Raw genomic sequence first — 17,204 nt, 5'->3', positions numbered from 1 at the left:
AAGTATGAGACGATCATAGAATTTAACAAAAATGCAACGGAACATATGCTACAATTTGAGGAATCTTTTATTGATCGAGTAATACAACTGAAGACAAATATATTTACATTTCCAATGTTTTTGGCTTCGATATATTTACCAATTGTAATCATAACCATTTCCTCATGAATGCGACACAGCTGTGAACAATTGAACTAAATAAATATGTTACATCTATTTGAATGGTTAGGAAACGTAGAAATAAATATAAAAACTAAATTTCATTTCTGAATGAACCGCAATGCTTCACACGTGCCTACTTTTCACGAGCGCATTAACGCTTCATGAAGTATGTTGGTGAGCAGCGTCGCAGTTCATACCCTCAAACATGTATTTTCAAATAATGAAATTTATTATCCTGTGGCGTCCGGATACATGTATTCCGGGAAGGACAGTATTCATCGCATTTTGTGAAATTATGACGTCGCTTTGAGTGCCTGGAAAGCCATGCTTAGACAGACTTCTGTTTTCTGAATATAACATGAATTTCAGGACCGTTAGCACTGGTATTAAACTGATGATAGTAATGATCGTTACTATCATCCCAAGATGGCGGAAGGAAATTCCCGAAAGACCACGTTTACTTATTATATCTATTTGTATTGTTTATTTGCGAACGATATGTAGGCAAGAAATATCATACACTAGCAACAATTACGATCAGGTGTTATTTTATCTTTTATACGGCTCATATGGACAGAAAATTCGTCGTTGAAAAAACAGCGAGGATGATAGTAACGAAAGTTTTACGTTACTATCATCATTCATTTCCGTTACTATCATCCTCGCTGTTTTTTCAACGACGACTTTTCCGTCTGACATTGTGTACAGATTGCTTCGTTTAACGTAACCTGATCAATACAGAGGCTTACAGCGAGTATGAACGATCAACGGGGGATGCTTACTGTTCCTCGGCGCCTGAACCCAACACTGGTGTGACCAGGGATCCGTGTTTGCCATGATCTCAATTTTGTGTTCTTTGTAGGATCTTTGAAATTAACCAATGTTAATTATCTTCATTTTTTACATCATACATCTATATACTCAATGCTTTATCTATCTGCTGTTTATGACGTCATTTAAAAGCTGATGCATCTTGAAGAGAGAAAAATGTTGATGGAATTCCGTCATAATAACAATGCAAACATCATTCACATACAGTCCTGTTCCACAAGCACAGCTTATCTGTAGTCTAGGTCACCTACACGTTTGTCAATGCAGTGTTCTACGAGACAAACGTCTAGGAGCATTCTACGATAAACATTTACACTCCATAACGAGGCTTATCCGAATTCTGATAAAGCAGCTGATTGGTTGATGCATAACGATGACGGACGCAGTCGAACGGAAGATAAACAAAGTTTTATCAGATTTAAAAATCGAATTCTCGCTGAAACCTTTACAGAAAGAGTGTTTACTTAAATCAGCAAATAGGTCAGACGTGTTAGCAGTATTACCAACAGGCTATGGGAATTCACTATTGTATACGATTCTACCGCAATTAATGTTTGAAGAAGACCTGCATAGTAATACTAGTTCTCATGAAGTCAGCATAATTCTGGTCATATCGTCACTGGTTTCTCTAATGAAGGACCAAGTTTCGAACTTGCAAAAACACAACGTTTGCTTTCTTTAGAACAAGCGACACATAAACTGACATTTGGAACAACAGCTGTGGTCTTTGTTTTCTTCGGTGTCGCCATTTCCGTTTTTCGATAGCGCCCCCTCGCGGTGTAATATTTTTAAATAGAACGCTCCAAGGCGTTTGAGTGACCTAGGCTAAGCTTATCTGCGGAACCCGCGGGTTTACACTATATTTAACGTATTTAACGTATCAGAGAGAAAACCCGTGGGTTCTGATGCTGATTCCAACTGTTCTTTTCTGCTGTATGTGCGAAATCTACAATGTAAGGTAGGCGACTAATAAGAATTATAAAATAAGAATTTACGAAATTTTTAAAACAACTATGGAATGAGATGCGCGATAATGGATGCGCAACAACATTCTATGGAGGCGCACGATATTATACTGACATTATTAGTAATATTCCCAAGGAAATTCATGTATATATATATATATATATATATATATATATATATATATATGATTCTTGATTATTAGTCTATGGTAAAGCATTCCATTAGAATGGAATTAGGAATGCATCACGTGTGTAAATGAATTTTTGTGTAATTCGGAGAATTTGACTGACAAGAGTACAATATACCTGGTACCACGTGGTTACGCACAGTGTACATTATACCCAGTAATTATACAGGTACCACGTGGTTATGTACAGACAGTTTACACTATACAGGTACCACCTGGTTATGTACAGACAGTTTATACTATACAGGTACCACGTGGTTATATACAAACAGTTTACACTATACATGTACCACGTGGTTATGTACAGACAGTTTACACTATACAGGTACCACGTGGTTACATACAGACAGTTTATACTATACAGGTACCACGTGGTTATGTACAGACAGTTTACACTATACAGGTACCACGTGGTTATGTACAGACAGTTTACACTATACAGGTACCACGTGGTTATATACAGACAGTTTATACTCTACAGGTACTACGTGGTTATGTACAGACAGTTTACACTATAGAGGTAACACGTGGTTATGTACAAACAGTTTACACTATACAGGTACCACGTGGTTATGTACAGACAATTTACACTATACAGGTACCGCGTGGTTATATACAGACAGTTTACACTATACAGGTACCACGTGGTTATAGACAGAGAGTTTACACTCTACAGGTACCACGTGATTATGTACAGACAGTTTACACTATATAGGTAACACGTGGTTATGTAAAGACAGTTTACACTATACGGGTACCACGTGGTTATATGCAGACAGTTTACACTATACAGGTACCACGTGGTTATAGACAGAGAGTTTACACTCTACAGGTACCACGTGGTTATATACAGACAGTTTACACTATACAGGTACCACGTGGTTATGTACAGACAGTTTACACTATACAGGTACCACGTGGTTATGTGCAGACAGTTTACACTATACAGGTACCACGTGGTTATATACAGACTGTTTATACTATACATGTACCACGTGGTTATGTACAGACAGTTTACACTATACAGGTACCACGTGGTTATGTACAGACAGTTTACACTATACAGGTACCACGTGGTTATATACAGACAGTTTACACTATACAGGTACCACGTGGTTATGTACAGACAGTTTATGCTAAACAGGTACCACGTGGTTATGTACAGACAGTTTATGCTATACAGGTACCACGTGGTTATGTACAGACAGTTTACACTCTACAGGTACCACGTGGTTACATACAGACAGTTTATACTATACAGGTACCACGTGGTTATGTACAGACAGTTTATACTATACATGTACCACGTGGTTATGTACAGACAGTTTACACTATACAGGTACCACGTGGTTATATACAGACAGTTTACACTATACAGGTACCACGTGGTTATGTACAGACAGTTTACACTATACAGGTACCACGTGGTTAGATACAGAGACTTTACACAATAGGTACCACGTGGTTATGTTCAGTGTACAGTATACCTGGTACCAAATGTTTATTTACATGTATCATGCAGAACAATCTAATTCAACACTTGTATCAACATTTGAATTATACTACTGCAATGATAATCAGAACGGGGAGGGAAATTTCTCCCCAAGCAATGTCAAAGCGTGCAGTTAAAAAACCAAGCGATGCAATCTATCTATGTTAAAAAAATTAAGGACAAGCTTGTTTGTATTGGGAACATTTGTATGTTCAGCTGCGTAGAAATTACTCATTACTTTGTTTTTCACTTTTTATTTCACTTTCATCGAATATTTAAGTCAATACAAATGACCCCCCCCCCCCCCCCGATGTTCACTTTCCAGAAGACAAGCATCTAGGGAATGAAGTGATGAATGTGTTTAACAGATGTTCGAAATGAACTTGGAGAGTAGCACGTAAATTGAAGGACTTATATTTCTATTCAAATCCATGTATCTAAGTTCGCACTCCGTCTTCTTAACAGATTCTTTTCGAAAGCAGGTGTACTCAAGTTTCCTCCGAAATGTTTTTGGGTTTAAGTTGAATACTTGAAATGAACCAAGTACATATTGATTCCTTTATTCGTGTGTGTGTTTGTTTCTTTTTGTTTTTGTTTGTGTTCTTGGATACTGAAATGTGCTGTCGATTACAAAGTGCATATATAAATATTACGATCTGTGGTGTATTCAATCATAGTCGATCACCATACATGTACATATATTTTGATTCCAATTTTGACAACCCGATGCCTCCTCTACACGTAATTAACATTAATGTCAGATGCTTCCTAAAATGTCAGCTACTTTTATAAACCACTTACGATACTGTACCGTCTAATGAAATTCTGATTTTATTCAATGTGACTGGTCGTTTTCATCAGTCAGGGGATTCTTATAATTTCTTTCACGACTTATTCAAGACCGATACTCTCCTACTTAAGAAATGAATTTCATTTTTGAAAACACATGAGGGCATGAACTGTGACGCTTCACGCCAGCCTACTTCATGAAGTTTGTTTCTTATATTTACATTCTACTTTCATTTCTGTCGGAATTCCCAGCCGTTAAAAATAGACGTGCATGAACTATTAATATCTATCTGTGTTCATTGTTTACAACAGCAATCAACGCATTCATAAGGAAATGGCTATCATTACAATCTGGAGATATATCAAAGGCACAAACATTGGCAATATAAGTACAGTTATATTTCTGCATGGGCATATACAATTTTTTGTAAAGTAATATCTGTCCTAGGGAATTCTCCTAAAAAAAACCCATTTTTTAAAGAAAAGTAATTGGGAATGTTTTTGCCTATGAGAGTAGTGCATCTTCAATATGAAAACGTAGTACGTAGTCCTGCAATGCCCTTGAATAGTTCAATTGATGTCACTCGTCTCTGAATGACAAATAAAAGATTAATTCAATATTCAAATAAACACTGTTCAATTTGACACCAATCAAAAGTCTATTGGTTTCAGGCAAAGTTTTGGCAAAATAAAATCGAAGAAATGTAACAGTTGGCATCGTTTGTGTCAGCTGATCATTCTATTCCTTTTAATTATTCTGATGCAATGCACGGAATTCTATTCCGCTAATTGTTGGTTCTTGTATCGTCTTAATGAATGTGTTGTATATTCTCTCTGGTTTTATTAGATCTGAAGTGAATCTAGAATTGCTTTATGTGTAACGAGTGCGTGAACATTCAACATGGCGCCTGTCTTTGTATGCTTTATTACGTTTCTATTGGATACGGCCGAGTTAATCATTTCGCTGTTTTGCAACAGCTAGTGTTTATAATGTATTCTTCTTTTCCTTTTATTTACCAAAGTTCTAATGCATTAAATTATGCCATACTTTTTGTTTCACTAATATTGTATGGGAATTTAATTAAGAAACAAAGGATCAAGTAATGATAACAAAAGAAAAAGGCCTAGGAGATAACAATTTTTCCGGAAAAAGTAACATTGTTATATCAAGTTTCTTTATTTAGGAGACGAGTATACATTTAAGATATATCTAACCTCATACATATATTTGTGTTAGTTTTCAAATTCTGATAAATTATTTGTTGCTTTATTTCGGTTGAGCATCACTGAAGAGACATTATTTGTCGAAATGCGCATCTGGTGCATCAAAATTGGTACCGTATAAGTTTTACATTACATAATCAAAATTGCTGTAGAGACTCTGAATGGCTTCATGAGCGATTGCATGATCCAATGAAATTGGTCGTTTTATTTAATATGCAAACAGATGATGACGATATATGAGTCCCAATGTAGGTAACACATGTGTTGGTATGAGCTACTATGGGCACAGCCGAAGATAGCATTTGTATAAAAGACAGAGTGAATTTTTTCGGACACTTTTACAGCTTTCTATCACTTGTTGAAATACTCGGGCCTATGCCTAGTTTCCGAGTACGTTTGTTTCAGCAATATCAATCTAGATTGAGATGCTATATCCGCTCGCATTCTTGCTACCCAAACATGAACTCTCAAGGTTCAGCTGAGATCAAAATTATTTTTGAAGCTAGATGGCAATATCAATGAAAAAATGTAATTTATCAAGAGTCTGTGAGAAATGTGGTGGACTTGGGGAAAATGATATGACAGACACGAAATTCGACAAATTTGTAAAAAAAACCTTAAATGGTCTATTTCTATATGATCCTTTACAACTAGGCTTGTAACTGACAGTTTAAGGAAATATAGATAAATGTATGTGTCGGGTTGATCAACTTCATATAGGACTCGGCTTCGCCATCAAAGGTGGGGAACGCTCAGAATATAGTATCTGCCAATGACATGCCAGAAACAGATTGTCTATGACATTGTTGGTTCTAAAGCATGGATCCATATTAGCAATATATCTATGTTATGAAATGTCTATATTCGACAGGGAGATTTCAAAATAGCGCGTATCATGCACAGCGTAAGAACCTGTACCAGTTTAAGGTAGAAGTAAATTGATAAATTGATTTTGTGATGTACATCAATCTAGTATATGATTTATGGGAAATATGAGAATTATTGGTGATTACCATAACATATGTAGGTCTGATATAGATGCATGTCGAAGTTACATGTAGTACATTGTGCATTAATTTGATGTATATTTACCTCATTCAAGTATCAGAGCATGATATGTTGACGACCTATACAATTTTTAGCATTAGTTCGGCAAGTCAGAATTTGATTTTGAAAACACTATCTTAAGAATTTTATCACGACAGCCAATCGGCATGGATCCACAGTGAAGAAACATTAAGCGCTGGGTATAAAACCTGTTGGATGCAGAGATCGATTTCAGTCTGGCTGTGCTGACTTAGAGGACAAACAACCGGTCCAGGTAAGCCAGTGTTCTCTCTTTATTGTTTTATTTATTATACTGCTAGTTACAACACTTTAGTAGTTTGTAACAAACTTTTCCGAAGCGTTTATTAACATGATGTACAATTTTTAAAAAATATGGAATTAGATCATTCGAAAATGTTATATATATATTTTATTAATTTTGTCAACTGGTGTTCCGTTTTCAAATTGGCACCGTGATGATGATTTTTATTTGCTGTTTGTTATCTATTCTGTACTTGATCTTGTTCATTGAGGAATAATAGACTAGAGAAATCTAATTGATATATACAGTGTATATATATATATATATATATATAGAGAGAGAGAGAGAGAGAGAGAGAGAGAGAGAGAGAGAGAGAGAGAGAGGGGGGGGTAAAAAATAAAAAAAGATACACGAAGACGTAACCTTTAGCGCTTTCATTTCAAATCTTCAGAAGCTTCTGAAGATTTGAAATGAAAGCGCCAAAACTTTACTAAAGGTCTTCGTGTATCTTTTTTATTTTTTACCTATACTTTTACCGATCATTGCGAAAAGTAATTATTATATTATTATTATTATTATTATATATATATATATATATATATATATATATATATATATATATATATATAATAGTACTTAATAATATTTTGAATTTGAAAACTGTCAAATTCTCTTTTAGTTAAAATAAGTTCTAGTATAAAGTAATTTGAAACCCTAGCTGCTGGACTCGAACCCACGACCTATACATCTGTAGTCGACACTTGGCCTGCTGAGCTACCCAGCTAGGCAATTAGTATTTAAAAAAGGAATATACAATGTACAAGTATTGCTGATATTTATATACACATGTGCATTCATGTTTCAAAAACGTGTTACTCCTCCTCAAGGTTTATTGTAGGAAAATTTACGTGGTATCAAACTTTTCTCTTATATACATTTTTTTCATTGTTATAATTTAAGCATATTTTATTGAGAAACTCAACAGGATTGGGCAACAGGCATAGCCTATGTAGGCCCTTTTTCATTGTTATGGTCAATACGATGATTTATCTACTTACAAAAAGTATAATAACCGAATCCAAAGGTATCGCTGAATACTGTACTTCAATTGTAATTAAATCATGGTTTTGACTTGTAAATGGCACTAATTGTTTTATTATTTGATTGTACAATTTAAACCATCGAAATCGGCTACTACAACCTACGAAACGGTAGATGGCCAATCAGTTTTGCGTGGAACTAAAGTGCAAGAGCTAATCAAAAGTGACTTAAAATGCGAGAAATGTGAGCTTAATACCGACAAATAAGTTGATCGTAATAGTGTTTTAACAGACTTGTTTAAAGCCAGAATTTCGCAACGTTTTTGATAGTTATAATGGTCTTCTTTGCATATAACCTGTCATTAGGTCGAATGCTGCCTGACGTGTTCCATGCCAATTCTTCGGCTGTTCTTTACATACATGTATTGGTTTTGACTACGGGTTGCCCCGTTTACCTGATCAAGGTAGAGAGCTCATGGCGAGTGTGACCTGTCAACAGGGATGCTTACTTCTCCTAGGTACCTTATCTCACCTTTGATGTTTCTAGGGGTCCATGTTAACCTTGCTCTCAATTTTGTATTCTTTTAAAGGAGTATATGATTTCAAACATCAAAACTGGTCACTACATATGACCGAACGATACGTGGTGGGCCATCTTTGTTTATAGTTGGAGTGCAAAAATCTAGTCGAAAATGTTTAAAGACGGGAGTTTCCATTGAATGACCAAAAATTAATAACAATCGAATTGATTTGAGAATTTCCATTTTATCTTTGGTCCGATGTTGGAAAAATCAAATGTCATATTCACCTCGAAGGCACGTGGAGGTAAACACAACGTTCTATTTTCTCCAGTTTGTTGAATCTCAGTCATTCAGAAAGCTCGGAATTATTCAATCATACATGTATATATGTAATAAAGATAATCATTTATTGGAGCCCGTACTGTAGCAATGAAGTCCTTGAAAATTGCGCCACAACAAACTCGACGTTCACGCAATGGTAATACATTTCTTTTATGAACAGGTTTTACTGTATGCCTAGAAGACCTGGGGAATCCACTTGTTGATCAGAAATCTCCTGTATGTATATATATGTACTACCATTTCATCCTCTTAATGTAAAAATATTTTTGCACTAAGAGTTACACACGAAAATTCATTAGCCATCTTCTTCAGTCAAGGGTTTGTGATGCACCGCATATCGCCATCTACCGAGAAGCATATTTTTTAAAAACTGAGCTGAACCTTGGCTGTTAGGCAGTTAAATAAGATCACATTTGTGTAGCGAGTATGCAAACGGTTTTAACGGATTTAGCTGATACGTACTCGAAAAAGGCTGACAGAATTTTTAGGCACGATACCAAAGGCTTTCAACAGGTTGAACAAAAACTGTCACGGTACACACACGATAAAAAAGCCGTCAAAATTTGTGCCATTACAGCTTGTGAGGTCTCTATAAGAGTGAAAAATCCTGTAATAGGACGTGCGTTTAAAATCAAAGAGGAATAACCCAACGTCATAATCGCCGATTTCCTTCCGAAAATAAATATTTAGGCGGATCAACGGGATAACGTGCGAGATTTACGATATGTAGGTTGTGGGTTCGAGTATTGCAGGGATTTTAATTTTTGCAGGTTACTAAAAATACATTTTTTTTTTCGCTAGATAAAGTAAATTTGAAAGTTTTCAAGAATTGTACATATTCCTCTCTTCTCAATCATTATAGTTTTCTAAGTGGTGTTATTCCTCCTTAAATGAACGTTGATAATGGTTGTACACACGTATTTATTGACATTCCGCCGAACTCCTGAAATATAAACCCTCCTCACATATCCTGTAAGTACAGGTATGTAAATCAAGCATCGGGTTTAAATCTACTTAATTAATGCACTGAAGTAAGGTAATGTTTAAATTTGATATACCATATGTATTTCTTTAACATTAGAACCTATAAAACTCACTTTACTATGAATTGTAAAATATTTTAAAGTATCTGGACGATAAGCATAAAACGATGATTAATTTCAATTTTCAAAAGACAGAGAATTCAAGTTTTTGAGAAAACCGGTACCGTTACTAACACCTACCTGTTACGTAATGGGGGCCTGCTTCTACCATTATGCATTTAATTGAAGGTGTTTTTATTCTAAATATAAGGGTCTTTCCTTCAGCGGATATAAACTATATTGAACAAGCAATAGACACAAGTGCTCTTGATGATTTTGCGAAGGGAAAAGTTCGAAAAACAACCAATTAGAATCGTCCAAGGTGTTTCATAACATGTTAGGAACAGTAGAAGTGATGAAACAAATAGCACAATGGGAGAAATAACATTTCCAGGTTTGTTTCAACATTAAACCGTTCAACGTTAAATAAAGTCGTCTTAAGAACGTTGTTGCGAAGGGTTTAATGTTTTTGACCAGTCCGTCAGTCTGTCAGTCCCTTTCTTGTCAGCGCAACTCCTCTGAGACCGCTCAACAGAATTTTGTGAAACTTTGTAGTTAATAAGGACACACTGAGTAGATGTGCATATTCACAGGAAATTCGCATTCAATAATTTTTCTGGGAGTTATGCCCCTTTTGAACTTAGAATTTTGAGCCTCTCTCTCCTGTTCTTGTCAGCGCAACTCCTCTGAGACTGCTCAACAGAATTTTGTGAAACTTTGTAGTTAATAAGGACACACTGTGTAGATATGCATATTCCCAGGAAATTCTGATTCAATAATATTTCTGAGAGTTATGCCCTTTTTGAACTTAGAATTTCAAGCTTGTCTGTCCTGTTCTTGTCAGCACAATTCCTCTGAGACTGTTCAACAGAATTTCGTGAAACTTTTTAGTTAATAAGGACATAATGTGTAGATGTGCATATTCCCAGAAAATTCTGGGTTTTTTTTGTCTTCTTTCTATTCAATTTTGCTTCCTTGATCATTGAGAAATTTTAGGATTGATACAAAACATGATCAGGGATTGTATGCAACAGTACCCAGACTTTATATGGAGTGAATTTCAATTATGTATGTTCAACGTTTCAACAATAATCCCACTTAAATGCCTGCTGGGCCCTTTTGCAATCCTTATTTACAATGCTGTGTGTGCTATGTAAACTATTGTAATATTACCTTTTTTAAAAATATTTTTTTATTGTAACATTACTTTTATCTATATACAATGATGTTGTCTGTTGAGCCCTATTGTAATCTTTATTTACAACTAGATGAAGCCCCGTGCAAGCGCGGTATATGAAGTAATATTTCATAGAGGAAAAACTTTTTAAATGCGTGTTTGAATTGTTGCGCACATGAATTGAGTAAACGATATCTTTATCTTTGAAATTAAATTCAAATGAATTTAAGAACAATTTTTGAATAATTACGTGCATTAGTCATGATATATTTATTGATATTATATACAGTAAATAAAACTTGATTATTAGGAAGTCACTTAGAGCTCCAAAAATATTCTTTATGTAACATAAATGATCTCTCTCCGTATTGAAAATTAGATAAAAATTTTACGAATGCAATTGTATTCCGTCATGCCGGAGAGCTGACCAAAGACAAAATGAACGATCGTTCATAATTTCAAATGTTTTATTTACAATGCTGTTTATCTGCTAGGCCTTATTGAAACTACAATTTCTTAATAAACAATATAATGTTTGATGTTAATTATTAAATTTCAATTGACATATAAATATATACAAACTGCATGACAAATTTTCACCGTGTATTTGCTGTTTCAGCCATATTTTGGAGTTTATTTTTCCGAAATAAAATGTATATATCTTATTAATTAAAGCGATCTAAATGTTGAGAAATGTGTTTTCCAAAGCAAATATAATACATGGAAAGCATCTCAATGCATCAAAGTTGAGTACAAGCTCGGTCTAGATTCACCCTCTATAGTCATCTAAGATAAACGTAGATCGAGACTCTGGTGTAGACGAATGTCTGATGTACAAGGGTATATAAGGGATTCCAGGTTTTGTCCGTTACGTGGCGACCATTCACACTCTATACATTACACTGCACTCATTCTGAACAACTGAACGCATCGTTAATTAACCATATATTCACACAAAGCAATACACAACAAAAATAGAACTATAATAATGACCAGTCTAACAACTGTATTGACAGGAACCCGGTGTTCTAATGAATTTAAAACTTATTCTATTTGTTGTAAATTTTTATGTAGTTGATCAACACCAGTTACAATACAGCCTGATTTAGATATATTTAAAACTTGTTTCCCCCAGAAGCGTCCTCTGGTGTGCAGCTAGAGCTACGTGCAAAAAATTATATAAAGTAAGCATTTTGCTAATTATTTTGTCGTTATAACGCTCTCATTTGCCAATACAACCTGTCATCAAGCCCACGGTTGCTGACGTTGTTCCAGCTTCGCGAAGATGACGTTGTTCATGACAATTGTCAGGCCGTTTTTCCGTACTGATTAGGACTACGGATTACCCGACTTACCTGATCAAGGTGAAAGGTCAACAGAGGATGCTTACACCCCCTGGGAGCTTGATTCTACCTTTAGTGTTTCCAGGGGTCCATGTTTGCCCTATTCTCGTTTTTGTATTCTTTATAGGATTTATGAGATTGATCACTGTTCGTTTTTCATACTCTATTAATACCAGACATTAAAGAGATTTACCATTGATGCACCGAGTATGAACTCTCGCCGCCTTGGCGTAAACAAACCCAGCAATTAATACACTAGTCAATGTTCAATATCTGTTGTCAGCAATATTAAATAAAACAGCTAGCCCATCATACTTAGGTTGATTCATTTCAATATAACATCGACTACGCACAATCCCATGCTATGGCAAGCTTTTTTGTAAAAATATTATTAATATGTCAGTTTTAAGAAGTCGTAGCCCCACACCTAGCAAAATCCAATGAATACCAGTAAAGAAGCGTAGATTAGGGATTTTTAGACAAATGGCCATTAAAAAGAAGATTAAAGGGGAAGGCAACCAACATTTTTTTTTACATGATAAATGATAGGATTAAGTATATGATAAAAATTATTATACTATTCTGTTGATATACGGCCTAGATAAGCTTCAGTACTAATTTGAAAACGTTAACAATTGAAATTCTCGTCATGTATAGAGGCTGCCATGTGGAACTCTTTTGTATTCAAGACCACAAAAATCAATAATTCTGACGCCACACCCTAGCTACAGTTTTTATCCAAATGTATATGAGATATTATCGACAATTGAATGTTCATTTAGCAAACCGTAGACCACAGTAAATCTTAACATCTTTGGCACCATAACCATGTTTGGTTTGAAACACTTCTAGTTCCATTTCGTCAATGTCTTATGACCCGCCGTGACTGAAAAGTGGACAAAATAGTCCTAGTGAAAACGTATAGGTTACTGCACCCCGACAAGTTAAATTAATCGGACAATATTCATATACAAGATTTCTATCCATTTTTGATCTCTCTTCACCGAGGCATGGTTGGATTAAATTGAATATTGGCTAAAAGAAACTTTCGCTGTGAAGATTGATATTCCCTTAACAATTTGGGTGAATTGTTGCACTTCACATATTGAATAAATTTGTGTTAAGATCTGACAATATGAGTCTAACACTGCTTTAGCTAAGTCCCTGTAGTGATATGTAGTAAGAAATACTTATCGCACGAATTGACACTGACAGATATGATCCGGAAAGACTTGAGAATGTTTAGCCATAAATCAGAAGGAAGCCAGACGACCTGTTTTTTTTATCAGTATTGATAAGTCGTATATGGAAATTTCTAGAAGTTTTGCTTTATTTTTGAAACCCCTTCGCCATCAACTTGTTTGTCAGTAGCCTGCCTCGATTTAAAAACTGACCATACGCAGAACAAGCTCTTGCGTATCGAATCATATTTCTTTGGAGTACTGCTTTTTAAATCAGAAACATGACTTGAATTTTACGTGTGTTCGTTCAATGATAATCGAGATTTTCAAAACCCCAAATTTCACAACCATAGTATGAAACTAGGAAAACAAACTTATTGAACAAATCGAACTTATAATATTCGACAGGTAAATTCAATTGTCTGATTTGTCTCATCACATCCGTTTGCTTTTGAGCTTGTTCACACATGTTTTTCGCTTTGCAAAAACAACTTGATCTAGAAAGAATAATGTCCAAGTACTTGAATTCTTTAACGTTTTCGATAACTTTTTCGTTGAAGTTGCATTGTTTCTTAGGCATGTGACCTTTTGATAAGGTCAATATTTTGGTTTTATTAGCATCTAACTCTTCTATTCTGTACAATGAGTTTCAAACACATCAAGGGCATTTTGCAGGTCCTCTGCTAATTCTGTCATAATTACAGTGTTGTAAGCATAAAATAATTTTTAAATGTTTTAAATACAATTATTAATCATTTTCTATTGCATCCGTTATATCATATCTTTTTTTTTTTTAAATCAACAAGATAGTATACCAGGTCATTAATATACAATCAAAATAAGAATGTTGACAATTTTTCACCCTGTCGAATCCCTGCAGTACAAACAAAGAACCCAGAAGACATTCCTTGAAGTTTAAAAATTGATTTAACACCCCTGTACATATTTGTAATATATATTTCAAACTTTAACCTTCAATGCCGTTCTCTGTGTTAGGTTGATATCACGCCCCACTTATCCACACCGTGTCGAAAGTCTGCTTAAAGTTAATGAAATCACAGTCAAGGTTGTTCTTGCTTGTCATCAGTATGTCATAAAGGAAATGCAACGTTATAATATTGTCTAGAATGGAATGTTCTTTTCTGAATCCAGCTTGGCTTTCTCGAATAAGATTTACTTGTTCTGTTTTCCAAACCCTTACTTAGTGTGAATGTAAAAAGAAATTTGTCTAAACAACTGAGCACCGTTATAAGGCGGCAGTTTTCAGGCAAGGTTGGGTTATCCTATTCTCATATACTAGTATAGACATCATATTACCTACTAACCATTCAGCCGGGATTAATCCGCTGTCATATATCAAAACACTTTTCAGACTATTGCAGATGTTTAGCTGAGCAAAAAGAATTTTATTCAATTAGTGAATCGATGACATCTTCTGAACACCTTTGCAGCCCATATGATCGGTAATGTGTTTAATTATACACAATATCAATTCTAATCAGTAATGTGTTTAATTATACACAATATCAATTTTAATCAGTAATGTGTTTAATTATACACAATATCAATTCTAATTCAGAAGTTACACAACCGGGTCAATGATTTATTTTGTCTCTTCACACATAGTACATATGGACTTATGATTATGTTCTAAATTTGTTCTATTGAAACGATCGTGAATCCCTTACCAGGAAAAGATGAAGATAACGAACAGTGAACAATCTCATAACTCCCATAAGCAATACAAAATACAGAGTTGGACAAATATGGAACCCTGGACATACCAGAGGTGAGACCAGGTGCCTAAGGAGGAATAAGCATAACCCATGATATCCTTTGTAACAAACCAAAGTAAACAATCCCTCGGTGAAAATTATGGAAAATATGCAATGATAAATTATATAACACAAATGGAAAATATACAATATATAAGACTATTTACAATACAAATGAAAATAAAAACCCTAATACAAACAGAAAAATCAATTATTGTAACGCTTGACATCCCATAGTTGGCGCTTGTTGCGTGTTTTACTTCATGTCTGTTATTACAAACAAGAAGATAGCGAATTTAATGATATAACGAAATTTTTTCGGAATCCCGGCAACATACCCTTTTTTCTTTATCTATAAACTCGATTATAACTATTTATTTAAAGAATTTACAGATATTACAAACTGATTTCCATTTCCAAAAGCGTTGAAACAATGTTACATATAATATACCTATTTGTAACGAATTCCATTTTCTAGACAATCATTTTCAATAAATTCTTCAACTTATCTGCTGAATTGTCTCTCCTTTCATTTTTATACGCCCGTCTAGTACAATGATGTCTGTACATCTGTCCATCCGTTCGCGATTTTGTGCTTCCATTTTCATTTTTCTGTTATGTACAAATCAAGCTGAAACTTGTGTGTCTTCTTTGAGAGTCATTCTAAATCATGTTTGATCAATATTGATCTCTCTTGCATGCGTTTTGCTTAAATATTGAGAAAATTACAAATTGTTGAACTTTGTCAGTTTTAAAGAAATATTATAAAATGAGTGCATGGTTTGTCCTTTTGATTCCACTCACTGTTTTCAAGCTAAGGCCTTTGTATACAACTTGAAGATGTGCGAATAACAAGGATTTCGATTCCCAACAATTTCTTAATTTTCTTTGATATTTGACAAAATTATTACAGTTTGGGAATTAACGTGTAGTCAATTTTGAGAAAGCATTTTACACATAGAGCTCTCGGTTTGTCTATTTTCTTCCTATCACAGTTTTTAGGAAAGAACCTTTTATTTATACCATGCAAAAGAAAATATGTCGCAGCTTGATGATAGCTGATATTAACGTAGGTCTGAAACTCCCAATATATATAAGCTTGTGACATGCGTATTACAGTGTATTTACCGTTTCCGGTACTATTGTTATCATCGGGCATTCCCTCACAATCATACCTTTTAATATCAATTTTAATGTTAGAAACCACTTCTAATTAATAATATATTGTACGGTGTGACCGTTGAGACGAGCGAAGCCCACTAACATCTTGCAACACGACTTATAGACATTTTATCCGCCACTTCATTTAACGCGGGAAATATAACGCGGTGGATGTAAACAGTTACATTGTGACGTCATATCAGCTGCAATGTTTTTTATTCTTCTCTCAAACCAAGCGAAAACAAAACGTTTGAAGCTATGAGAAAGCTTGTCTGGAATTTAAAAACGTTTATGGTACTTTCTAAACAATCTAATTATCTTAATTACGGGATTGTCAATGAAATATACCGCAGTGACAGCGACATTTTTCCAGAAGCATTATGGGTAATACTCATCCTTTTTCAGCTGATAAAGAGCAAATCACGTGACTCATATGTGTTATCATTGGAGCGAGCTCGTCGCGTCGATCGCTATTAAAAAGATATATAAAAAACAAAACAATGCCCAGCGTTAGTTAGAGAAATTGTCAAGTTACTCTAAAATGCATAAGATCACTTGAATTTTGATTATACAACAATTGGAAAAAATATGAAAGTATGAATAAAGAACAGCTCCGCGAGGT

At 34.7% G+C, this 17,204-nt stretch overlaps 1 protein-coding gene across 4 annotated transcripts in view; it reads left to right on the top strand.

The window, feature by feature from the left end:
- The first annotated feature begins 6,931 nt into the window (after nt 1-6,931).
- Nucleotides 6,932-17,204, top strand: part of LOC125664057 (uncharacterized) — a 46,279-nt gene continuing 36,006 nt past the window's right edge. For 3 of the 4 annotated variants that reach the window (XR_008799694.1, XM_048896566.2, XM_056152931.1), the window contains exon 1: nt 6,932-6,972. The gene's annotated coding sequence lies outside the window, so the exon portion shown is untranslated. Of the gene's footprint in view, nt 6,973-9,023; nt 9,080-17,204 lie in introns of all 4 variants that reach the window. The other variant, XM_056152930.1, reaches the window with a different exon arrangement.

Source organism: Ostrea edulis, chromosome 1 (assembly GCF_947568905.1).
Source record: "Ostrea edulis chromosome 1, xbOstEdul1.1, whole genome shotgun sequence".
NCBI classification, from domain to species: domain Eukaryota; kingdom Metazoa; phylum Mollusca; class Bivalvia; order Ostreida; family Ostreidae; genus Ostrea; species Ostrea edulis.
The sequence above is the reverse complement of the archived record's forward strand: the minus strand, read 5'-3'. Positions and strand labels throughout refer to the sequence as shown.